Genomic DNA, 26268 nt, shown 5'->3' on the forward strand with positions numbered 1-26268 from the left:
ATAAATGCAGCCCTGGTGGAGTGCAACACGCACTGGGAAGATGGACCAATAAAAAGACAAAATACCGCTTTTCTAAAATAATTCCCATTAAATTGATTAATGTTCATGATAATGTTGCATACATAATTTGCATACATACAGAACATATGAAAGATTCTTTAAGATTTAAACAAAATAGAACCACCACATACCATTAAAAACATATTAACTATTATCTGTTTCCATCTGTAATGTTATATTCTTTATGTTTTCTGAAAGGCAACAACAAACAAAATTCCCTAGACAGTTTTTGCTACATATCAAACCTGTTCAGAGAAGTAAACTACAAATACTGTGCAACTTAGGTGAAGCTTATGAAGGTATAAAAAAGTAATGTCCCCATCTGGATGGTTCTGTTTAAAGCAGAATGGATTTACTATTACAAGCTTAAAAATTAAAGCAGAAAGAAAATACACATTTTAATTAAAATTAACTTGTTGAATCTGAAAAACTGATTTATTTACTTTAACAACTAATGAGTAAAAATTGCAAATCATTTTCTAACATGCATTTAAAATAAAACTTTGATACTAATAAATGCCTCAAGGAAACGTTGTCAGAACATGCATTACACAGTAAGAAGTATCACTAAAGAGCTGGTGCACTTAAGATAAAGTAAAACATCAAATTCCAGAGTTAAGCCTCGGCCTCGCAGCACTGACTCGTCTCCCCAAGGATGCGCCTCAGAGCTGGGTTTAGCTTTTTAAATGAAATTCAGTCAGAACAGAAACGACTAGAACAGAGGCAGCTTAAGCATCCTTAATACTCCACTAACCAGGAAGTCTGAACTTCTGGACATCAAACTGTCTCAAAATAGACAGCAATTAACAAGATACTTAGGTAAAATTGCCTGTGAAAAATGAGAAACAGTCAGATTTTAAATGTAAGAATATTTAAATGTATATACTGGATTGACTGTATCTACTAGATTGACTGCCCAGTGTTGCAGTCAGAAGGAAATGTTACTGTTCAAGAAAGTTGTTTCACTTAAAAAGTCAATATGTCGTGTGGAAACCACTTTGTGTTTTTGCGATTGCTCCTCCAGTGGTGGATTTGGCAAATGTTTAAGTATTGCAAAAACTATCCCAGGAAACAACTGCTGTTCACATTGCATTAGTTCTTCTCCATGTAATCGTTACCCTTTTATTCATCACATTCACCTTAAAATATAAGCAAAAAAAAAATTCCTTTCTGCTTTTGTTCTTGCTTTACTTTTCTGGGCATAAGCCCAGAAGTGCAACTAAAATAAACCCCTACGAAGCTATAAACTAACAAAACCCCAAAACAGTCTGCCTCGCATGTGGGCAGATTAGTGCAGAACTGCTATTCTGGGCTGTTGCAGATAAAGTTCACAAATATTTGACTTGTATGAATTTCTTTTCACAGCAGCAAAGTTCAGATGGTAGAAAGAGACTCAAGACAACTCTGCAGATCATTGCAGTTTAGGTTTTTCTCTTTACATTAAACTACTGAAAAAGATTAAATGATTGAGTTGTCTGGCATACTTAGACCTTTCATAATTCTTACAAAATAAATAATTTGTAAGGATTACAAATTATTCTTCTCCACATCTTTAAATGTGGAGAAGATGAACTTTTGTGTATATTAAAACTGGACGTTTTATCTCATGAAAACCCAAACTTCCAAACCATTGATAAAGAAACTAAAAATTATACACAACCTAAAACAAACAAACAAAAAAACTTGTTCTTTTGCTTTGTTCAGGTATAATCTGCTAAAATTACAAACTGATCTATTCAATTATATCAGTTCCACTAGAGCTCTGCTGTGTCACTGAATTACCCTTTGCAAACATTTATGCAAAACATGGTAGAAATAAATCTTTGTGGTAATAACAGTGACATTTATCAAGCTCATTACTATTATCTATGAAACTGATATATGTACAAAAACTGCTTCATTATCTGCCATCTTTGTTCATTATCTAATTAAAATGATGAAGTCTGAATGTACCGACATGTAATCTCGTCCCGCATCAACTGTTTCCAATGTTTCTACAGATTCCAGAGGAGCAAACAGAGACATCTACTGTATGTCCGCCTTTGTAATCTGCTACTTTAAAGGCTTCTCCGGTGTGAGCTATCAAGAGGCTGCTGCATTCACCTCCACAAGCCTCCCTCCCTCCCTGGGAGGCGATCAACCAAGTCTTGATTAATGGGTGCCCAAGCTTTCGCCGAGGCAATCACAGAAAGCTGGGTCAAACAGCAGCAAAGAGGACACTCAGCAATCATCCCTTATTGCATCAATAACCTCAGTCATCGATTAATCAGCATTAAAATTTTAAGAGGGGAAACATGCCTTAACTGTTATGCATCTGTATTGTATATGCCCCACTTTCTTTTGAGAAAAGCCTTTTTTTCCAGAGTTGAGAGCTACTCAGATCGTAGCCCTGTAGTGTTGAGGAACATGGTGATCAGCATGCACAGAGGCAGGCTGGGACTGATGACTTAAAAAAGTGAATCTCTAGTAAGAAGCACAATACTTAAATTGATTTTGTCACTTGATGTTGCAACGGCACAGCACAGATTTCCCCCCTTTTAACTCTCCAGGGAAATGTTACGGGTCATTTGGTCTGACAAAGAGAGGCTTGTCTTTGCCTAAATGGTGCAGTGATGGTGGTGAAGGTGCTGGTGCATCTCAGGCAAGGAGGAAAAGATTGCCCTCATCAATCTAATGCCTCTCCTCCTGAGGTAATCATTTCCGCAGAGCAACATGGCATCTCATTAGGGTGATTCGCTCCCGGTGTCAGTCTGCATCAAACACCTTCACAACAAAAAAATCTGCTGATAGAAAAAAAAAAAAACACACTTTGATGATTGCACAAACCGATGGCACAAGTTTCCTCATTATTATTATTTTATATTCCTAAGCAGCATTCCATTTTGTTAGTCCCCTGAATGTTCTGTATGGGATTCTAATGACTACAGATAAACCGATTTGTTCATGCACAATTCAGTTAATATGGTTACACTGCTCCCTGTGGACATGCATAGGTCAGAATGACTGAATGCCTCTGTAAAGGTACGTCACAGAAAACATGAGAAATAAAGTCAAACTATTAATGGGAATGTATCTAATTACTTTGGGTGTGTTATTTATTTTTTTATGAATAGATATGTGATGTGTCTATCTTGCAAAGCCCTTGAATAGTTGTACAAAATAATGTGAATCTGTTGCCTGTCTAGACCCCATATCTTTAAGTAATATCTTGATGGTCTGCTTTGCATCCTGAATTAGCACAACTCTAAAGGTAATATTGCCAACTAACAGGCAGAAGCAACTTAGCTAGTCATGCATAAGATATATTGTAGATTGTAAATATGATACTATTTTCTGAATTTTTTTGAAAAGGCAAAAGATTACAATTTTAATTATATTTACAATGTGCTTTCTTAGAAACAATACAGCAGGCATCAAAAAACCGAGGGCACTGAGGTCAATATTTTTGCGCATGTGAGCTAGAAATGTATGTCATTATTTTAAGGGTGGTGAGAAAAGATCTAACAAAATACTTCCACTTTAACACTTCAAATGATTTAGCCACTCCACCAAACTAACAATAAAACTGCATTTCCATTACCAAAGATGCTAGAGAAAATGAGAAGCTAAAAGTCACAAAAAAACAAATCCTCACTCTTTGTAATTTTGCTGCTATATTTAGGGAGAATTAGAGCAACTAAAGACAAATCTACCAACTGTTCTGGTGTTAGTTCAGCAACTCTGGTGTGCGTCATTCATAGCTATCTAAACTAACAGAGGGTAGAGGTGTGGGCCCATCCTATGTACCAAAACACTCACAGATGGCCCAGTCCTTGCGCAGGAGTCCCTACCAGCTGCAATCAGAGCAGGAGATGTGCATCCAGAATGCAAATGAATAGTGCATGAGCTAAGCTTCTGCTAGCTGGATTGTTGTTGCTGCTCTTCAATGGGCCATAGGATTAAAACCAAACCTAAGTACTTAAGAAAATTAAACTAAGAAACCAAAGAAAAAGTTCCCCCCTCCAAAAAAAGCTTGGTAATTGTTGGAGTGCCTCTTTAACTCACTCTTGCTGATCCAATTTCCAGACGAAGAACATTGATTAGAAAAAGTTCCAACCCTATTTAGCGTCTTCTAGAGTATTTTTATACTCACTTTTTGCCTCTGCCACAATGTTATTCTAAATCTCTTCCTTATAATATCCATTACAATTACAGGGCTAGTTATGAATATAGCATTTTTTTTTTACATGACATAATGGTATGAACATAAATTGTCTTCTTAAACTTCTACAATTTTCTAGGATATTTTAAAATGCATATGTACAAGGATATTCTCCACAGAAAATTGACATTTAATACCTTCCTTTTCCAGTTTGTAATATTCTATAGAAGTGTTTAGAAACCCCTAAATTCAACATTTAAATTGATGATCTGAGACATAATGGTAAAATATAAAATACAGAAAATATTGTTAATGTTCCCTACAATCTGTACGCCTCGACAAGAACCAGAATATAACAGCTCTCTGTTCTGAACAAAGTGTTAACGTTTTGAGACTTGAGAATGCTATGCTGCAAAAATGAAGTGCACAAAGCATGAGGGATACAAAAAGCCTAATTTTCCAAGCTTTATTTCATTATCTGGGACATCAGTTTGCAAATCTGCAGGCCTGTGTATTCATGTGAACAAAGCTGTGCAAAATGTATGTAATGCTATCATTTACTTGTAAGTCTACTAACACAAGGCACCACAGCACAGCATGTGTTCTATCACTACCAAACACAACCTTTTAAATGACCTATGCTCCAGCATCAGATGAAGTCCAACACACCTTGTTCCAGTTCCATGCTTCACTAACATCTCACTTCTCTGTTTCTCAGGCAAGCCTGAGGTGATAAATGAAATGAGGGCTGGCATGTTCGCTGGACATTTTAATTAGCCAGTCTTTAATTCAACCTGACCCTCTTTCAACTTTGATCAGCAGGCGAGGGCTCTGATAAAGACCTGTCGCTCACATGCAAACACGGGAGTAATTCAACGGTAAATTGTCTTCTCACCATTCACAGATGCTCTCTACCTGTGCTGTCAGGGGAAAGAAGTTCATGCCTCAGTGAAAACTAAAAGCCCAGTGAGAATGGAAATACGCCACGTGAGCTGTGTTCATTCATCCCATCTCTTCCTTCATTAGAGTATGGAATGGGAATGAGCTGAGAACAAATGCATTCTTTGAATATTTTTGATTTAAATTAAATTAAAGTTTTTATAGTGTTACAGTATGTTTAAAGGCAGGTTTTGTATTCAGCCCCAAATGGCATTACTCTTGTGCACCATAGAAACCAAACATGAGCAAACGAATACAACAGAAGTAAAACTTTCTCTTTGTGATCTTTTCATAGAACTGATAACTATAACTATGACATTTACATGTGGGACATATTGTAATTCAGACAAAATTACTCAGGGAGTACAAATCTCATAATACACAAGTAAAAAGTTTATATTTCTAAATCAGCTTCAACCTCGCCTATCGTAATTTAAATGTGTGACAAAAAGCTTTGTACAACACAAAAGATCAAAACAGACTAGATCCTTCTAAGAAGGATCTAGATAGCTAGAAGATCTTAGATTGTCTTTAGACCCACCATGAAGGGAAAAAAGGTGTTCAATATGGGGAAAAAAATCAATTTAATGATGTCAAAAAAGGAGTTAAAGACTCAAACTCCAGTGCAAAATGAATTGAGATAAAACCCAGATTTGAGTCCAACTCAACTGAGGTCAGATGAGTCAAACAAACTTAAGTCAGACAAACTAATCTGAAGACAAAGAACAAAAGCTGCTTAAATACAGGTCACACCGGGGAGATACAACATGCAAAGGAAGAAAACGTTTAAAATGAGCAAAAACAGCATAAAATGAGCAATGACTAACAGTGGTCAGCTTTAACAAATAAAATTCCCACACTGTATATAGTGTGGGAATTCCCACCCACATTGTATATAGCATTACTTTTTCTCGGTCGGCCACAGAACACAGTTTTTCCTCAGAACATCAACTTCTTGTAATGGTTTATCAACATAAACAACATAGCCTTTTCTCTCACCCCTAGTGACTGGTTTCACCCTACTGCATATTCTCTTCTAACTGGTAGATAAAAACATGTTTTTAGTTGCTTTTTGTCAAAGGATCGCTTCAGGTTTTCTTCACTCATGAGTGGATACCCAGTTCCTTCCTACCTGCCTGAACTTGGCCATGTTCCAACTCATTATCATTATATTAGCCAGGCAAAGTGAGCCATCTATCAGGAGGCACCAGCAACAGCATCCAGTCTGGGTGTGATCAGGAATGTGTTTTTTCTTACAATTTTTTAAAAGGACCGGTAGGTGTTCACCAAAGCTAAAGCAATACCATCCTTCACCACACACCACTGGATCCAGCTGTTCTCCATCTTCTCCTCCCGCTATTGCCCTTCATTCTTGTGTTCTGAAAGATGCTGTGACCACTTCACCCAACATAGTCATTCATCAACTTCTTTCTCTACTTTACAGTTTCAAAGAGCTGAAGTATCATATATCTCTTTCCTTTCCCTCAGTTCCTCTCACTAAAACCTCAGCTGGTCTCATTCTCTGAGTTTCTGAGCCCATCCTTCTCTTCTTGCTATTATCTCCCCATTTTTCCACATCCTCTTTTGCTGCTCCGCATAGTGGGTGGTCTTTAATTTTTGTCCCCTCAGGTCTTCTTTTCTTCTTTATCTCTAATTCTCCCCTTGAAAACCATCCATCTTTTTGTCCAATTCTAAACCTCTAATTCTAGAAACCTGTGCCTGAGAAAAATATTCATTGCCACTGAACAGCCACTACATTCACCCACAGAATAGCAAGACATGGCCACTGACTCAAAGAAACATGTCCAGAAGAAACTCCCCCCCGAAAATAACATCAGAAACATCAGTGATTGCAGTAGATTTGTGCTGAACAGCCTAGCAATACATATTATACTTGCAGGACTAGACACCTGCAGATGTTGTGCTCATTCATATAAAACTATAAAATGTGTTGGTGGGAACTTAAGGAGGGCTGGATTTTCTAGGTACACACTTTTAGCACCACTGTAGGCTTTTTGGTCATTGACAGAGGGGTACCATCAAATTTGTCCACATTTGTACTTGTATTGTTGTAATAAAAATCTTATCAGTCTCTACCAGTCTGTAAATGATCACTATGAATGACTAAGCTACTGTGTGGAATCGAATGATGTTTAAACAAAATATGTTTATTTTGAGAATCAAATTATTTAAATTTAAAAAATCAAAACAAAGACTAAAACAAATATATATATATATATATATATATATATATATATATATATATAAACAAGCAACTAATTAAGGTTTATATCCTAAAGAACCAAGGAATGAATGTTCTGCCTAAATGCATACATTTTGAACATAATTTAGGTTTCCTATCATATGAGCTAATTTTAAAGAAAAGGTTTTGCATAGGAAAAAGAGATGATGTCACAGTTGGACACTTTTGGTCCACTGGCCTCCCACTGAACTGCAATGGTAAACTTGAAAAGAGGGCCCCTTTGTTTTGTCTGAAATGAACCTGTTGCCTGACCTCTTTTTTGGGAACCAGATTTGGAGCTCTGCAGTTGCGGTTGTCACAATCCCATGTCTGGTGCTGCCAGCCGCCAGTATCTTGACACACAGCTGTTGTTTGTCCACGAAGGTCACTCTCACACTGCCTGGCGCTCTAACTACTGCCCTTTGAATGTCTCAGTGGTTCCTCCCTTGGACGATGTAAGCAGTCCAAACAGATGCATCCTACTGAACAAAATGTATTACTCTTTAAGGCAAGCTAAATAAAACTGAGGGCCAACTTTGTTTGAAGCTGTCAGTTCATAACGAACAGACTCCTCTATAAGTCTGAATGGATCATAAAAATCCTCCCTTTGTGAAGTTATCTGGTGCTGATAACATTAACAAGAAAATATAAGAAAGAGAGTCACATCGCCTCAACTAGCCACTGAATTATGAACAGAAACCGTTACCGTCCGGTCGGACATACACGGTTCCACATTTTACAAAGATTAAACAGAAAAATGCTTTTGTTTATCAGTCAACCGTGAAAGTAGACATCAAAGGTTTATAACATGTACTTTTATTCTGTTTGTGTAAGTGTGTCTGCAAACAAATATGTTGTGACGTCTGATAAATTTCTGACATGTTCTGACAAAGTCTTATTGTCAAGACAAGATATTGTTAAGATGATGTAAGCTCACTCTAATCTTCAATGTTTAAGACATGCATTGAAATATTCCAAGTAAAAAAAAGAGGAATACTTCAGTTCAAGAATAAACTAAACTATCATGAAAATGTTCGTTATATTAAGAATCTTTCGCTGACATGAATTGTCAGGGTTTAAATAAACAGTTTAGAGCAAAGCCATGAAAACATGTCCTATAAGTTTTAGAAAACAAAATCTGTGGGATTAGAAACTCTTTTGAGCTTTATCAAAAGCTATGATGAAGGTTGTTTTGGACACAGAAGAGTGAAAAGTATGTGCATGAGTGAGTATGTAGACTAGAAAAGTCAGATTTCTGTTGACAGGTCAACTAATAGTAGCTCTTAAGGCTTTGGATTTTAATGAGGGGTAAAGTTCAAAGGGGACTGAATACAAATGCATGCTGCACTCTTGAGGTTTTTGTTGAAAACATTCAAAACCAAGGTATTTTTTCCTTTCGGGATGAAGGTTCTTAGTGCAAAAAGCACTGGAACATTTTAAAGATGTCACCTTTTTTACCTTCAAGTGAATGAAAGCCTTTAATCTTGTATGTTCAGACAAATATACCTCTTCGTCCACATTCAATGCAAAACAAAAGCAGATAAACCTTTTGAGCAAGCAAAACAAACAATTCAAGCATGACTTTATATACTATTTGTTAAACAAATCATTTTGCTGCTTTCTGGTCGGTTTTATTTGTATTTACTTATTTTTTTCCCAGAAAGCAGATGACAGAGCCATCTATTACATGACCCAAAGCTCTATACATCTGTCATACTACAGACTGAAAATCAGCAGGCCAGATGCTGCCGCTGATTATAAACAGAAAAGCACCAAAGGCACCCTGGTCTGTAGCCATTTGTTATTCAGTTGTATTGTATATCAAGCTGTTTGGGATGAAAGCAACTTTTACACATAAAACCAGGTATCTGTATTTCATTAATGCAATTGTGAATATAATAGGTTTATCAGTTATTTTCTAAAATCTCAACCCAACAGTTACTGTCTTTAATCTGTTTAGTCTGAGCTACTTTGTAAATTATGCCTCAGAGTTTTGCTTATTTTGTCTCTCTGACTGTTTTGTATGTATATTGAAAAGAGTTTTGGGTATAAAATCATTTGTTACCCCTTGTCCCCTGCCTATGCTTGTACATCTGGTTTTGCCTCTGATTTAATTTTCCAGTAGAGCTGTCAGACATGTGCAAGGGCTTGTCTGCCACATGGTGTAGAGCAATGAACTATTTCTGTTCTGCCGTAGTCACACAGTATCATCACCATTTGCTGCATAAATATTGAAGCTACTATTTAAACAGTTCTGATCAAACACGAGTCAATCAAACAGCGCAGAGGGTACAAACGGAGGGTGTTTGCGTAAAAGAGGCATAAAACAAAACACTGCAAAAAAATAATAATTAAACAGCTCAAACTGATTCTGAAACTGGTGCATCATGCAGGAAAAATCAAGGAATGTAACCATTTGATCATCTTTAAGGTCTGTGCTGCCTCTATGTCTCTGTTGCTGCACATACAGTACAGACCAAAAGTTTGGACACACCTTCTAATTAAAATGGGTTTTCTTTATTTTCATGACTATATATAAGGCAAGAAATCCCACTTATTAACCTGACAGGGCACACCTATGAAGTGAAAACCATTTCAGGTGACTACCTCTTGAAGCTCATCAAGAAAATGCAGAGTGTGTGCAAAGCAGTAATCACAGCAAAAGGTTGCTACTTTGAAGAAACTAGAATATAAGGGGTATTTTCAGTTGTTTTACACTTTTTTGTTTAGTGCTTATTTCCACGTGTGTTATTCATAGTTTTGATGCCTTCAGTGTGAATCTACAATGTCAATAGTCATGAAAATAAAGGAAACTCATTTTAAAAGGTGTGTCCAAACTTTTGGTCTGTACTTTATATATTTTTACAACTTGTTGCTCTCAACCACTTTTCCCTCAACTGTAGCTCTCTCTGGAGGACTTTTGTATTTGTTTGTACGATAACAATGCTTTACAGAAACAACTGGCATGATGAAAACAAACCATCAGTAAGAGGCAATAAAACTCCTAATTAAGCAGTGTTTGCAAAATCCCATCAGACAGTCAGACATTATTGGAGTAAATTATTGTTGTCTGATGACACTTAAAATCGTTGCACATTTTAACCAACAATTAAAAACATCTTTAAAAAACCCCAGGGCTGTACACTGACAAATGTAAAATAAAACACTCTACACCGTATTGTGCTTTTGACTCGCATGTCTGAGAGTGTTGTGACCAAAGTTTTCAGTAGTTGTGTTGGTGTTGGAGCAGATATTCTAGGTTACAGATGAGAGCTGAATCATTTCGCATTTAAATCTGTCTATAAGGTACAGCTTTCCTCAACTGGTCTGTATTTCTGTCAGCTGCTCGACTTCACACTCTGCGCCGCATCCAAGCTGAGCGGGTTGTAGCGCAGAGGTGGAAGCGAAGCAGAACAAGCCACCGCTGCTCCCCTCATAATAAAATACAAGCAAACATATTGCAGAGCTCTGTGCAGCAGATTCTGGAGCGGTTAAGGGGAAAAGCTAACCAGTCCTGATCACATTAACACTCAATGCTGTGCGGTGGCGCACAGAGTAGCCACTTCATGGACTTCAGCTATGGAGAGATTTTTCAGCAGCAGAACAAAAGTGAGATGTTAATGTTTATCTTAAATGCTTCCTTAAGAATGCTGAGCAGGGCTGTCTGTGTACAGGAAGATTTTAAAGAGGGATAAATGGAGGCCAAAGATGATCTTGGCGTGTCACCTCTAAATAAAAAACCCATGTAAGAAGCAGGAGAGCAAGCAGAGCTGGGATACAAAGTAAGTCGCAGACATTGGACTGAAGGTCATGAAGGTCAAAGGCTGACATAAATATAAATAAACAAAACACAACCTTCTTCTAGTTGGAGCTCTTTATCTTCCTTCTTATGTTATTATTTATTAAAAATATTATCCACATAAGACTTTCTCATCAGTGGTATTAATAGGGTGACCTAATCTGAGGTGCATATAGTATATTTATAAAAATACTTTCATATCTGACAGTTTGGCAAGCGTAGCTCAAAACCTTTTGCAACCACTGATTTAAGGTACGAAATACACAAAGATAAAAGAAACGCAATAAATGATCACAAAAAGAAAATCAATGATGCTTGTTAGGAAGAAACACTGTTGGAATGTCTTGTCTTGTGTTTCCCCCATTTAATAATGTATCTCCTAATATTCAAAAGTACACAGAAGCCAAAGTGACAATGTTAACAATGTACTGACCACAACTTTGATATATTTTTATTGAGAAAGCGCTGCTGAATAACTTCTCAGGATAGCTAGTGATCTTTGTGTTTTCAAATTAATCTTTCCAGGGCTTTGACATATAACGCAGAAAAAATTAAAAAATTCTGCCATGCATCATGGTCAAGAAATGATCTAGAAAAAGTTCTTAGCTAAAAACGGTTACGTTTAATAATTTTATGAGTACCATAAAACATGTAGAAGGAAGAAGAAAAAAGGAATGTCAATGTTTTTCTTTAGAGTTTAAACATTCATCTCATGCCTTTTGGTTGGTTTCAGAACCTTCACCAGTGTCTCAATATAAAGATTTTGCTCGCCATAATCAGTAACAAGTTCAAGGTTAATACTTAAGAGGCACATAAAGGTAAAACAACACATAATAATACACTTTTATATATTTACATTTTATATCGTCAAAGACAGACCTGTGGCCTATTGTCAAAAAAAGTTTTCTTGTATTTATAACTGATAATTGTAGGCCTAAAGAGCATAATTATGTACAGAAGCAACTATGATTAAAACAGTTACAGTTTACTGGTTTGAAAAAGTAAAAATTATTACACCACTCTTGACAGCTTTACTGTAGTAGATTTCTATTCCTCTTTATTTTATTCCTCTTTAGCAACTGGTCAAAACCCAGGCCACACAGAGAGCCAGATGGCAGAAAGGCTGGGATGGGATTCTCAAGCATTTCCAGTTAAGTCTTGCATTGGCCTCGCAAATATTGCTACTGTCTGCCAGAGCCCTTGTACCTGTCCGCCTCAGTAATCTGCCAGGGAGCAGACAAACATCAGTGGGTCTTATCTCTACTTTTCAGGTGCAGCGGAGAAAGAAAGAGGAAAAAGACCCAGAAGCAACAAAGACAGGAGCAGCCTGAGGGGGAAATAAAGTTAATTAAGTATTTTCTTATTCATAAATCTATAACACAGACATGCAACTTACTCTGAAAAGGCTGAGTTCACCAGATATGTGCTGTGTGGCTTTTGTTAAGCAAGTGAAAAACCCTACAGAGAGGGGTGAGAGAGACAACAAGGAAGGCCAGTGAAGATTACTTTAACATTTCCAATAAGGCTCAGCAGCCGGATTTACACAGACACAATCAAGAATGTTCAGGTTGATGCATGCCAAGAGGCTACAGTGCACCATCTGCATCACAGTGATATTCAACACCGAAATCTTATGCAAGATTGCACATGTGGGCAATGAAACTGAAACGGCCTCTTCAAATCACTTTCCCCGAGCCAAAGTCAGCAAAAAGTCACATTTTGTCAGTAGTAGATTTCACAGGGTGCTGATGCCTTGGAGAATTTCACCGCCTCTAAAGCGTAGTGTGTGTTCTGGCATTTTTATTCATGGGGAAACTGGGGCTGCACAGTGGTTTTAAAAACATGAAAAGTGTTTTGCCCCGTGTGTGAATATAAATGTGGCTGTACCGCTACCAGATCTCATGGGCGTTGGTAATATGATTTCAGCAAACCTGTCGCTGTGGAGTGTGTGCACATTGTGGTAAGGCCTCATGCGGTGCAGAGGTTTCTGTTTTTCCCCCACAACTATTAAAAGGCTCAACACACACTCTCTCCAGTAAGAAATGGAATCAGTTTGCTTTATCAACTAAAGGATTTCTGCTAAAATTAATTAGTTTAACACATTTTCACTATATTCTAAAAATATGCATGCGTTATTTATTTATTTTTACTTTTTTTTTTTTTATTAAATGTTTGCTAGGACTAAACAGTTGTTTGTGCTTTGTGATTTTCGTCCTGTAGCCACAAAGGAGGAACTTCCTGAAAACAGTCAGTTGGTATAAAGACAAATCTTTGTCCTCACTTTTTTGTAAAAGAAAAAGGAAGAAAGAAAAAAGAAGAATAAATGCGCTTCAGTAGGTTTCCTGCGGCTTCTTTTTTTGGCAAAAGAAGAAGGGCAGAGAATCAGAGAGGAATTCCAGCTAGAGAAGGACAATGTCAAGTCATAGTTTGTGAAATTGTTGCCTGTTTTTGTGCAGTTGCTATGTATTGTAAAGGGTTTTACTCCAGGCTATGCAAAGCATTGTCGTGTGGATTTTTTTCCTGCTGACTGAAGCCTACCACACACAACAGTTTGCATGTTTATTACGTCCTTAAAGAAAGAAATTAACTCGCTCTTTTGGAAAGCGCTATTGATTATGCACTTAGGAGAGATGAAAAGGAGTAATCCCACCTCAGGAAGCTTTTCCAGAACCTGGGATATTTTTCTGGGGTCGATCTTTACCTCATTCTCACTTCATCTACCATGGTATAAACAGATCATCAGGGTAGAAATGATTCCAGTTTGAACTCGTATATAGTTAGTTTTTTTCGCAAACTTTAACTGGGCTAGATTTTGAACCAGGATGTCCATCGTTTTCATCTGGGGAGAACATAATAAATCCTTTAGTCAAGAAAGAGGAAAAAGACCCAGAAGCAACAAAGACAATATTTTAGGTTTATAAACTGTTCACGTAAGACTGCATTATTCTATCATTTTGAGTTAGAAATTAATGAAACATGCCAATATTGCTACATGTATATGTGCAATGCTCTTTGAGTAAACATGTGGCTTAATTTTATAACCATCTCTCAAATTTCTTCCTTTTCTCAGAGTTTGAAAATATTTGTATTTTGTTCCAGAGCAGTAATCTGACATTGTTGGTGTGAAACAGCGGCTTGTGAACCTGATCAGACCTTCTGTATATCTCTATTATGGCAAAAAAAGAGAGAAAAAAACAGCAAAGGCAAAAGACTGCAGCCTTGAAACAAATTCAAAACACATAATTACAGCTTTTCTTAGCGTTTGGAATGACTTTACAGAAGTTACAAAAACACTGTCAAAGACTCAGTGGGCATCCTTGACTTTAAAAAAAATTAAAGGAGTTTGTAGCCAAAATTAGACAATATTAAAAGAAAAACCTAAGGTTACCCAATCTTCAAAGTTATTAAGAATTGTGTGAGCGGCAAAAGTAAAAAAAAAAAACCACACATGTATGGATATACTATTACAAGGTCAGATAAAGTGTGAGCAAAAGAATGTTCAGGAAATGTCTCCCCTTTAACGAAGACAGTATGGAATAATAGTTCGAGAAAAGCTTTTATCATTTCACGATTTATTAAATAAAAGAATTGTTCTGATGAAAGAAAGCTCCCCATAATTTATCAGTACATTTTCTATTAGGCTAATTAGGATGAGGTATTCTCATAACAGAAGACGAACAGATTCGCTTTCAGAAAAGTTTTTCTTCAATCATTTAATTACAGAGAAAGATTTAAGTGAGGAAAAGATGTACTTTGCATGCGCCTGTCACCTTTTCGTTATTAACCCTCATTACATTGCCTCATCTGTGAGGCAATGTCAGATTTTTTTCAAATTGCTCAGAATTGCTTTTGCAGGAATCCTTCCAGGAGTTGTGCTCTGGAAGGCTCTCATTTATAGATGGTCTGGTAATGAAGCTAACTAATTAAAGAACAAAAGTGGAGGTGTTTGTTTTTCTTGGCTTGGTTCCTTCTCTAGCCCACAATAGCAACAAGTATTTAGGAATCATTTAGAAAACTGGAGAAGAGGGTGGCAATTCAAAAGTCGATCCTGATGTTTACCAGTGATGACTCACATTGTGGCCATTTCCCACTCAAATTAACCTCTTGAACTGAAAAAAGTTCCTTCAGCAGCTTCACCACAAAACAACACAGACAGCTTTGAAAAGCTGCTACCCTAACAGTGGTGCACTACTTTTTGTTTTGAGGAAATTACCTGCAGCTTCAGAAAATAAATTCTCACAGCAGTCAGCTATTAGACTACATAATCCAGATATTTGAACGTTTTTAGGTTGCAATTTATACACAGTTGTGGTTTTTGCTATTGGTTATATCATCAACTGTCCAGAGCGGCATTAGAAAGAGGGCATAATGAAGAGAACAAAACTTAGGAAGTTGTACAGTAAACAACATTTCTATCGCTTTAAAGCCTGTGAAGTCTGTTAGACATTGGCACACCCTGTTTTAATCTGAGAACAGGGAAACCGATAGGCCTAGTTGGTGTGGGACTACATTGCATTTTAGTTCAGCATGAGAATTCTGATTATTTCCTGTATTTTGACTGATTTATAGGAATCTAAAAGAGCATAACTTTAGTGTATTATGAAACAACTTCAAATATTAGCTATAGAATCGTCTTTACTGCACAGCCTTCTCAGAAGGAAGATTTAACTTGTTTAAAACTTTTTCACAACATGTATCTTAAGTAATTGGGTATGATCTCGAGAGAAAAATGTGCAACACTTTACAGTCCCTTGCAAAACAAACATGTCTTCACTGCTCAGTATTCCCAACGCATGAATAATAGAGCAATGAAAAGAGTAAGCAAGTGTCTCAGCAAGAGCAGTGCTCAGAATGGCCACCAATAGCTGACAAGCCACTGTGCTTTCAAACAAAATGCTGTAAGAAAGCCGATGATCCAAGAAGCATCAACAGCTGCTCTGCCTTTGCTGCAATGCAAAGACAGATTTTCTGAAATCTAAATTGGAAAAATTAACTAACACCAAATGAATCTAGAATTAAGAGTCATAAAGTGGCAGGATCGCCTCCAAATTGGTTATGGCTGCAAAACAAGGTAGTTGGAGAAATAACGCTCATTTGCCCTTTTGATGATTTATCCCATTAACCCAGAGATTCACCAGCAAGAATGTTTTAACCTAGTTTCTAATCTAGTTTTTGTTAACCCTCCTATTTTAGTTGAATGTAATTTATCTTGAAAAAGCCCAATATTTTAAGATGACATGACAACAACACTGAATGTTTTCCTATCCCCCCTGCTGTGAGCAGTCATCAATTATTCATGCCAGGAGCAAAGGCATCGTCACGCTGCTACTTAACATAGCAGTCACTGTAAAAACAGCATTTGATATTGTAATGTTTTGTGCTACAATGCTACCGGCAACATTGACTCAGCCTCTGACCCTCCTTCCAACAGCTGATAGAAAAGAAAAAATTTTACAGCTGCCAGTAAAAGCGACTTAACTATTCCAACACCAAGACTGAAATTAAAGAGACATTTTGTTACTTAAAATCAGCAGAGCAGTGTTGCAAACATAAAACTGCGATATCCACTGGTTTTAGAGAAAATACTAATTTCTGTTATTAAACAACCCAACTGAATTAATGACAGCAAAACAGAAAATAATAGAAATTCAAATTCGGTACCAGCTCATTAGATCAGAGCAGAGCCATGTTTCATTTGATAGAACACTTATTGCAATTACAGCACAATGTGACCAGGAACGTTATTAAATGATGAATCTTAAGGCAACATGAGTCACATGAGGACTATTCTCAAGAAAGTCAGAGAACAGCTCTGCCAAAATCTGAATAAAAGCACTTTTACAAAGAGCCAAATTACTCACCCTTTGTCAACAGAATTAACAACAAGGCACATAATCTTCCTATTTTCCATTAATTATTTTTTTCAGACGAACACAAAGACAAACTCTAATTGTTTATCAATTCCACAGCATTAGTGTGTATTGTATGGTGTGTTGCCTTCGCCATAATTTTCTCAACCTTTACCATGCAACATCATGCAACCCAGCAAGTTTTTTTATTTATTTTTTTACATTTTTACATTTTATTCCTCCTACTGAAAGATTATCAACCAAACTGTTGCTTTCACAAAACCTGAACAGACTCGCTTTCCTCTTCCGGTAATTAAACAACTTTTTGTTCCCTTTTCTAAACAGGTCTTTCATCCAAAGGTCAAACATCAATGACTCTGAACACGGACTCCTACGTTTTCCTTAATTTCCTTTGATTTCAGTTTATATCTTGTTGATGCAACTGGGGTTTGTAGTTATAGAAAATTGTGATCAAGACTATTTTGGTCAACAATTCAATGATTATTTATTGAATTTGGAAACAGTGCATTTATTTTTTTCCTTCCTTTGAGCATTCCCTTAAAATAACAGACAGAGCATTTGTCAAAATGGAGGATCTAACACTAAAAGCCATCAGGTAAAAAACAGTGCTGCCCACCATGAGACGTTTCATACAGAGGGGACACCGCTGCTGCTCCTGCTGGTCTCTTTCTGCCATCTTTACTCACACTGATTCTTCAAAACGTGCATTCACTTAAGCACGTAGGTTCTAAAATGTCAGTGCCAAAACTTAATATTAACTTAAAATAAATTTATCTTGAATAATTGCGCAACTTACTTACACATAAAATGAAGGCCTCTTCACTTACTACCATCTTCCACACCAAAAGAGCGTTTGTATCACTAAGAGTTGGCAGAGCTTATTTTGATACATTAACTTATTGAAAAAATTATCCTTTTTTATGTGCACTTACACCAGCCAAAGCCAATCAAGCTGAATAATCAACAGTCTGGCCATCAGCCAATTCCTTTGTACATCTCTACACTAAACTAATCATCCATTCAATACTTTATAGAATCTGTGAGGGACAGTGTTATTTAAGTGTTTAAATGCTAAAACTCATCTCAGTTTGGTCAATGTCCCCAACAAAAAACAAATCCATGTCTTGAAATTTGCAAAATGCAATGTATATCTGACTTCTGGCTTTCAAGATCAACAGAACGCAGTACGGTTGTATGATTGACTGTCTTTGGCAAACCTGTAACTCTCTGGTTAGACTCTGACATAATTTCGGTTTATTAAAGCGGATTTAAATTGCATTCTGAAGCAGCAGGAGGAAACCTTATTGCCAATGTTGCTTTAGCAGCACTTTTAATACTCTTAAAACTTTCATTACTTCCTCTCGCATGCATACAGCTGACAGGCGTCAACGTCAAAACCTAAAGTTCACAGATGGCAGGAAGACCTTGTCCTTAAGCTCATTGTTATTCATCAGTTCCTCTCCCCGCTTCATTCTCTTCATGCCGTCATTGAAAAGAACAGGTGAGTGGCTGCTGATTACAAAACATCCGCTCCTACCTTTGATCTCCTGAGATGTGGGGCTTTAATCCATCTTGCAGCACAGAGGGCTGTCTGATCTAGGTGGTTGTGGTAGTCACTTAGCTTCTCGTCATCTCACGTACACATATAGTGCGAGCCAGCACCTGCAGAGGTGTGTGCATATGTACACACAGTCTGGTTTCTTTGAGGTGAGGTGCTGCTCGCAGGATCCCTGTGAAAAGAAAGAAAGTAAGAGATACAAAATTAGAGTCTGAAAAGAACAGAGAATGTTTCATAAAGCACATAGTTGCTGTCCAAGGCTTGGAAATAGTCATTCATTAAAAATGGATCAGTAAGCATGTCCAAGACTTTGACGTGCACTGTAAAAGCATTAATAAATCCCAGCATTCATAAAAAAAACATGTCTTAGAGCAACTTATATGACAAACTTTAAAATAAATCGTATAATTCCACATGAATCTTTATAGCCGGAGGCTTGCTATTTCTTGTGCAGCATCTTCTTCCGCTGCCTGATCACTAACGCTGAGGACGGTCGTTTATCAACCACAAAGCAAATTCATGATCTGCCTTGTAAACCAGAGTTTTAAAGTTCACAGTGCTGTGTTGCTGATGGCCTGGTTTTTGTGGCATGTCCCTTACTCAGCCAGATTCCCTTCCTGTTTAAACAGCACATCTAACATTTTTCTTATTGTCACTGCACATTCCTCAGAAAGAGCCTCTGAAACTCATCCTTCACCACAACCCTCAGCGGATGGCATTGCAAGACAGTTTCTACAGAAAATGAGAAAGCAAATGTCACTAACAAGATGAGCATTAATCTCATGTCACTGTAGTTTAATGGCGCCTGAACTCAGCAGAGAATTAAAGTTCTCCCTGGAGATCAACCTTGTCAATTAGCACTGGGGTGAAATCATCAGAAGGCGTGTAGAACCTGCTGCGACACATGTTAAGATTCTCTACATGCATAAAACTCCTATCTTTACCTTCTCACTAAATTAATAAAGGGATCTTCTAACGTGCAAATCTTGAGTCACACATGCTTTGCCCGGGCAGCTTGAAAAATGAGGGAGTGATTGAATCTCGCCTTTAATCTATGAATCATTTGAGTATCTGGCCTGCCAAAATATGAGCACTGATCATCTAAACGACCTCAGATTCATTACTGCATTTCCAAAAGTCGCCAGAAATACACTCACCAGGCATCAAGTAGATTCAATGAACAGCTGTCCGGAAAAGTGAGGGGCACTCAAAAATTTAGATTTAAATAGAAAATACTGAATTATTCATTAATGAGGTTATTAGATGTTTAATTTGGATCATATCAAATCTCAAAAAGGGCACAAACAGGAGGCCACTAGGCTTCCTTTCGTCATTACTTGAAGATGCATTGCCTCAAATGTTAAGGACCTCTTCCGTTCAAAGCAATCAAAAGTTTAAGTTCTAGCATTTTCTGCTGGTCATTGTTTTGAGAAAATCTTACAACCACTAACCATCCCGGACAGAACACTCAGCTGGTACTGCAGAACCAAATACATGTAGCTTATAATTAGAGATGCACCAATCCCTCCATATTTCCCCATGTTCATGAAATGCACATGGGGAAACCAACTCCCTCAATTTTTAATCTCTGAACAGATCAACTAAGAGCATGTACTCATATCCTGAAATGCTGTCTTAGTTTAACATTTGATTTAATAAGATGCACCACTTCAAAAATATTCCACTTTTTCCTTGTTGGTCAAAATATTTCCCCCAAAGTTTTGGGGATTGAGAAGATGTTTTTAGCACACGTGAGATAACATTTTATACTAGGCTTCTTTTTATTTTTAACCATGACCACTGGTCAAACGAGGCCTCTAGTGCTATTGAAATTCTCACTTTTGTTGTGACCTTTTGGACAAATAGTCAATAAAAATTTGCTGATGGAAAAAATGTTTCATTTAGAGGCCTGTGCTCATCTCATGGTTGAGTCTTCATGGGAATTATCACATGTGAACTTCTACCACATCAGAATAAAGTGGAAATATAGTTCAGTAGAATCCAATTTAATTTAATCATCCACCCATCCACCCATCCATCCATCCATACCCGCTTGTCATTGCAGGATTGCGGGAAGGCTGCTGCCCATCACCAGCAATCATTGGGTGAAAAGCTGGCTACACCATGGACAGGTCGCCAGTACAGTACAGGGCAAATTTTAATAATCCTAAATTTAAATATGATTTTGTTGTTACATTACTCTAAAACCACTTTCTTATTGTATGTTATATTCAGTGTCAAGAAGAGGATAGGAGTCGTGAAACTTCCTGAAAACCAAAAACACTAGACATTTTGCACATCAGTCCACATATCCATGCCTCTGTTCCTTACTGTTAATTTATACATTGATTTTAGGAGGCGATGTGTGAAAGGTACTACACTGCAAAACCAGAGCACTACTCTTACTGTCCTCAACAGATTGTCTCTTATCCTTAAGATGCAGGTGGGCAGCTGAAACCTGACAAAACGAGCTGGTTCTGTTGTGTCATGTGACAGTCTAGTTTTCTGTCTGAGGTGTAAAGTGCACCAGCAAACTGAGTTTGAAGAACGTCTACAGATTCTCAGATGATCTTGCTACACGTGGAGTACATGTGCTATGACATTGCCTTCAGTAAAGACTCAGTTGTCCATCAAAAGCTCTGTACTGACAGCAGTAATGTAATTCAGGACAAAGAAAATGGAAGAATGAAGAAATGTGAGGAACAGAAAAAAAATCATTTGACAAGAGCAGCATCAAGAATAGGAATATATTTTTTCAGTCCTGGGCATATGATCTGCAACATCTCACTGAAAAAATGAGATGTCAATATTCCAAAACCAAGACATCACTTTAATATCATATGTATGACAAGATGAGCCAGGCTATTAAAGACAATAAACACTGGACTCATTGCATGCCAGCACCAAGGAAGCATCAGATCATCTCTCCCTCCCCCTGGGTGCTTAGATCTCAGTCTGGGTCATCTTCCAACCTGTGCACAAACCCCAAAAATAAATCCTCTCCTCAAAGAGAAGAAGAGAGTTATTGTAACTTCAAAGGAAAATTAGGGATGAAAAAACATCTAAGAAAGAGAGAAGATGGAGGTTCAGTGGTTTGGAAGAGCCTGAACATCATTTCAGGCCAAAGGAGACTGAAACTGGTGGATGAATAACATGAACTAGGTCCAGATGGCATCAGCTGCAGTTTCCTGAGGTGCTCTGCAGACCAACTGTGTGGCATCATGGGATACATGTTCAACCTGAGCCTGAATCTGGGGAAAGTACCACAACTGTGGAAGACCTCCAGTGTAGTACCAGTATCAAAGACTAAACATCCAAAGAACCTCAGCATCTACAGGCCGGTACCTTGGATTTGATTGCTTCTCAACCATCTACGCCTCGTGGTAAGGTCTTTACTGGATCCTTTTTACTGGAAAATCTAGTCAAACCTTATATTCTTTTGAAAAAGAGACTGTACTATCCTTTTGGAATAACAACATAAACATCTAGGCATGATTTAGCTTAAAAATTTCTGCTGAAGTAGATGGGAGAAAAATGTTCTGTTCAGAGAACAGAACATTTTTCAGCTGTAAAGTCCACTTGCCTCTAATAAAGATTTTTTATGGAATGTGTTTTTCAAGATCATTTATAGTAATACCAGAATAAAACGTTAGATGAAATCAATGTCTCTCTTCTAGGCAGTGTGTATAAAAACAACAAGGAAACTTCAGAAGTGCTGACAAACGTAAACTTGAAGTCATAAAGATATTGTTGCTGACTGTTTCCTTCACCATGCTTTGCTCCCCGACCCTGTCTTCCTTACGACTTTTCTCTCAATTATTTTACCTTTCTTGGTCTTAGGTTGCAGGTTGCTGCGTGAAAAGCAAAGACATAGAACTTATTTTCTATAAACATTGCCCAAAGGTCTGAAACCGCTATGCACTACGTTTCTGTCCATTAAAATCAATCTTTGTAACTAACATCAGCAGCAACACTGTATTTGGCTAGTCATAAATGCAGTGTCAACACATCAGATAAACTATATCTTTGCTGTCACAAGGCATCAGAGGAAGCCATTGTGTTTCATGTAATCAAGACTTATAAAGATCTTGAGATTTAATTTACCAAAAACTACAAATAATAAATAAATGGCAAATAAACAAAATATCAACTTAAAAGTATTTTTATGAATACATGATTGCTCAGACTCCTGACTTAATTCAAGACTGATCATTGCACAATGAAACCTGCATGACTAAGCATTCATGTTTTTCTAAAAAAAAAAAAAAAAAAAAACACATTTCATACAGGCATGAAGAACTGCGCTAATATCAAGCTATACAATTCATGGATCCAAAGCTATAAGAGTAATGCTCGCTTAGTTACTTGCAAAAAAATAAGTATAAAACATCATGTCAATACTGCAGTTGTATGCTATTAGAACAGAGTGCAATGTCAAAACTGTTGTTAAATGATGTAATGAAAATGATGTGATAGCTTTTTTTCTCACTGCTGTCTTTCTCATAGGTCACCGCAATGTTTTCACTCTGTGACCTTTTAGGTCTTGAACATTCTCATCAGAATCAGGAGCGGGAATCTACTGCTAGATTCCAGCCGACATCTTGCAGAAATTGATTAAATATAGATTAAACAAGGTGTTGGAAGCAGTCCGTCAGAGATTTTGATTGGTTTTCGTCACACAGTTGCTGCACTTCTGATGATGCGAGTCTCCCTTTCCATCATCAGGCAGGCACATAGTCAGCAACGTCACTCACGTAGGATGTGAAGTTAACATAATGCTCAGACAGTAAACATTGAGACTTATCTGACCTAGGAACATTTTTCTTGTTGAGTCTGTGTAAATTGTATATTCCGTTTCCTGCCATTAGCTGAAAGGAGTGGAACCTGCTGTGGTCTTCTGCTGTAGTCCATTTGTGTCATGGTTTAAAGAGTTAGTATTCAACACACCTTCATCAAAACAAATACTTATTTGAGCTACTGTTATCGTTCTACCACCTTGAACGGATAACCTGGTGTCCTCTGACCTTAAAAAGCCAATTTCAATCACATAACAATTGACTGGATGAGTTATATTTTTCAGACCAGTATATTAGTAGCTCCTGAAATATGCCTGTTCAGCGCCAACAACCATGCGGAGCGAAATTTAATTAAACGTCCTTTCTTCCCAGATCTGATGCGGAGTTTGAACTTTGTACCTTATAAAGTGGCCAGTGAATATATTTACATTTCAAGTGATTACTTCCCCCTGATTACATGTGATTGAAATCACATTACTTGAGATCCATTTGTATTACCATTTTTAGTATAGGTGTTCTGACTTTATCCAGAATAAGAAGAAGTTTCCTAACAACAATCTTCCTATATCTGGCCAAATTCATTCAACCACTGTGGCATTATAACCGTTTTGTAGAAAGTGCAACTCTATTTGGGTCTGAAAACAAAAACAGCTACTCAACTAAGTTAAAAACTGAGCATTCAGAGAGCTAATATATCAAATCTTAATGCACAGTGTTGCAAAGGAATATTAGCCCACCCAGACTGGAGAGCAACTATTAAAACATGAGGAGGAGAATTAAAGTAACCATTAAGAAAGCAACACACAACACAATTGGACTACAGCTCTTTGCATAATGTCCGAACAGTCTAAAGTCAGCAACATGTAATTTGAGAATGAAAACCCCCAAAATAAATGCTCAGAAGAATCAAATGCTTATGTGTTCACTCATGAAGAAAGACAAATGGCTAATTCAATAAACTGGGTGGCTAAAAAAGCTTCAGCTTCTCTGGGAAACGCTTCCACAGGTTTAGGAGTGTTTATGGGAACCTTTCTTATAGCAGCATATTGATGCTGCGAGAATTAATTAATCCCAAAGGTGTTTTGTTGAAATAAGTTCAGGACCTTTGAGGTCCTTGGTGCCATCCCTAAATTTTCCCCACAGATTTTAGTGAATGAAACTGCCTTGCAGTTTATATGATTAAGAAGCATTGCAAGTTTATTTTAGTAGAACTAGATTGAAGCATCTGAAATTAGTTATTTGGGTGGGTGAAATGACACTTTTCGCAAACAATGTAGTCATAGTAAGTCAGTAATATTGATTCTCCTGATGTTATTTACACAACAACGAACATGTGAAAACAGTAAATGTTTTGATGTCATGACGTCACTCGAAAAGGATGATCTTTTACTACTAATATCGGTTACATTTATTCAGCAAGTTGGCTTTTTGACAAGTGAGATCTGAGAAAATCTCACATTAAATATAGATTAAACAAGGTGTTGGAAGCACAGAGTTAAAAAGACACAAATGACAGCTGAAAAACAACACAGTAGATGTACCAAGCTGGCAGAGAGACACTGAAACACTTGCAGCTGTAACTGGTGAGAAAGGTGGCTCTTTTGAGTACTGGATGTGTTGAGCTGATTCCAAATGCATGCCACACTTTACAGATCTTCCATTGCAAAAATACATTTGGAAACTCACAATTTGTGAGATACTTTGTTGGTTTTTCCCATAAAACCTCATAAAATACATCAATGTTTGCAATTGTAATGTGAGTTTTTCCGAGGCACTAGTTATTCATTATACAACCTTTTGGACACGAAAAGAAATAAAAAACAACAACGAAATGCTCAGCAGTGGATGAGTCCGTGGAGTCGGTGTATAGGCGACACAAGCACACCAAGCAATCACATTAATGAAGTGCTACAAGCAGAGCCAATTAGTAAATTGAATACACCCTTGTTAACTGCTATTAGTATAAAAACACTCCCTATTGCTGCCAATAAAAGACACCTATTTGTTTGAACACGTATTTTGGCCACAAATGATAGCTTTAAGTGTTACACAGTCCATCATTTTGTTGTTGGAAATCTTGTAAAAAAAATTTTCTCTGCAAAGGTAAATTATTTTAATTTTCTCTGCTTAAAAAAAAAAAAAGAACGCCGAGTGATCTCTGGTGTTTGGCAGTGTGTGAGCTGTTTCTGGCATGACAAACACTCCACTGCAAGAAAATGTCATGTTGATTGAATAAGTCGCAGTAAGATGGGTGATAATCTTTAAATTACACTGTAAAAACCACCAGACCGGCTTCAGTTAAAAAAATTTAATTGATATGAAGAAATAAGGGATGCGTCAGTAGCATAAGCGTTCATTTAAGACTGCGTGATTGATTAGAACAGTACTGAGAAAAAAGTGGCATGATAGACAGAACTTCATATTTCACAGATAACTGAAACTAATTTATTTATTTTTGTTACCGTAATTGTTAAATTACGAAATAACTGATTTTCTATCGGACATTTATCAAAGCTGTCAACACCAAATTGACTGAAATCTTTTGCAGCATATGCATTTTCTTTAACATAAATGTCTGTTTTATATGTACGGATGTTTGCGGTTGTATTTAAATGTGAAAACATGCATGCACATTGAAGAACGTCATAAAATGTTGTTTATGCCTCATAAATAAAAATCACAAGTGCCTAAACTAGATACATTTTGCTCTCTGCCTCTAAGCTGTAAAAAACCGGTCCTTTTTAAAAACAGCTTGATAAAAATGTTTTCCTCAACAGGTTTACTCTGATTTAAGCCTCAAAATGTTGTGCAAATTTAGTTGCTGCAGGAATACAACACATGCAAATTGATAACTCATCAAGAA

General features: G+C 37.1%; 1 protein-coding gene across 4 annotated transcripts in view; it reads right to left on the reverse strand.

The window, feature by feature from the left end:
- grik4 (glutamate receptor, ionotropic, kainate 4) overlaps nt 1-26268 on the reverse strand; it is a 354044-nt gene that overhangs the window by 251904 nt on the left and 75872 nt on the right. For all 4 annotated transcript variants that reach the window (XM_032545493.1, XM_032545492.1, XM_032545494.1 and 1 more), the window contains exon 2: nt 18589-18781. The gene's annotated coding sequence lies outside the window, so the exon portion shown is untranslated. The remainder of the gene's footprint in view (nt 1-18588; nt 18782-26268) is intronic.

Source organism: Xiphophorus hellerii, chromosome 18 (assembly GCF_003331165.1).
Source record: "Xiphophorus hellerii strain 12219 chromosome 18, Xiphophorus_hellerii-4.1, whole genome shotgun sequence".
In the NCBI taxonomy this organism is placed as follows: domain Eukaryota; kingdom Metazoa; phylum Chordata; class Actinopteri; order Cyprinodontiformes; family Poeciliidae; genus Xiphophorus; species Xiphophorus hellerii.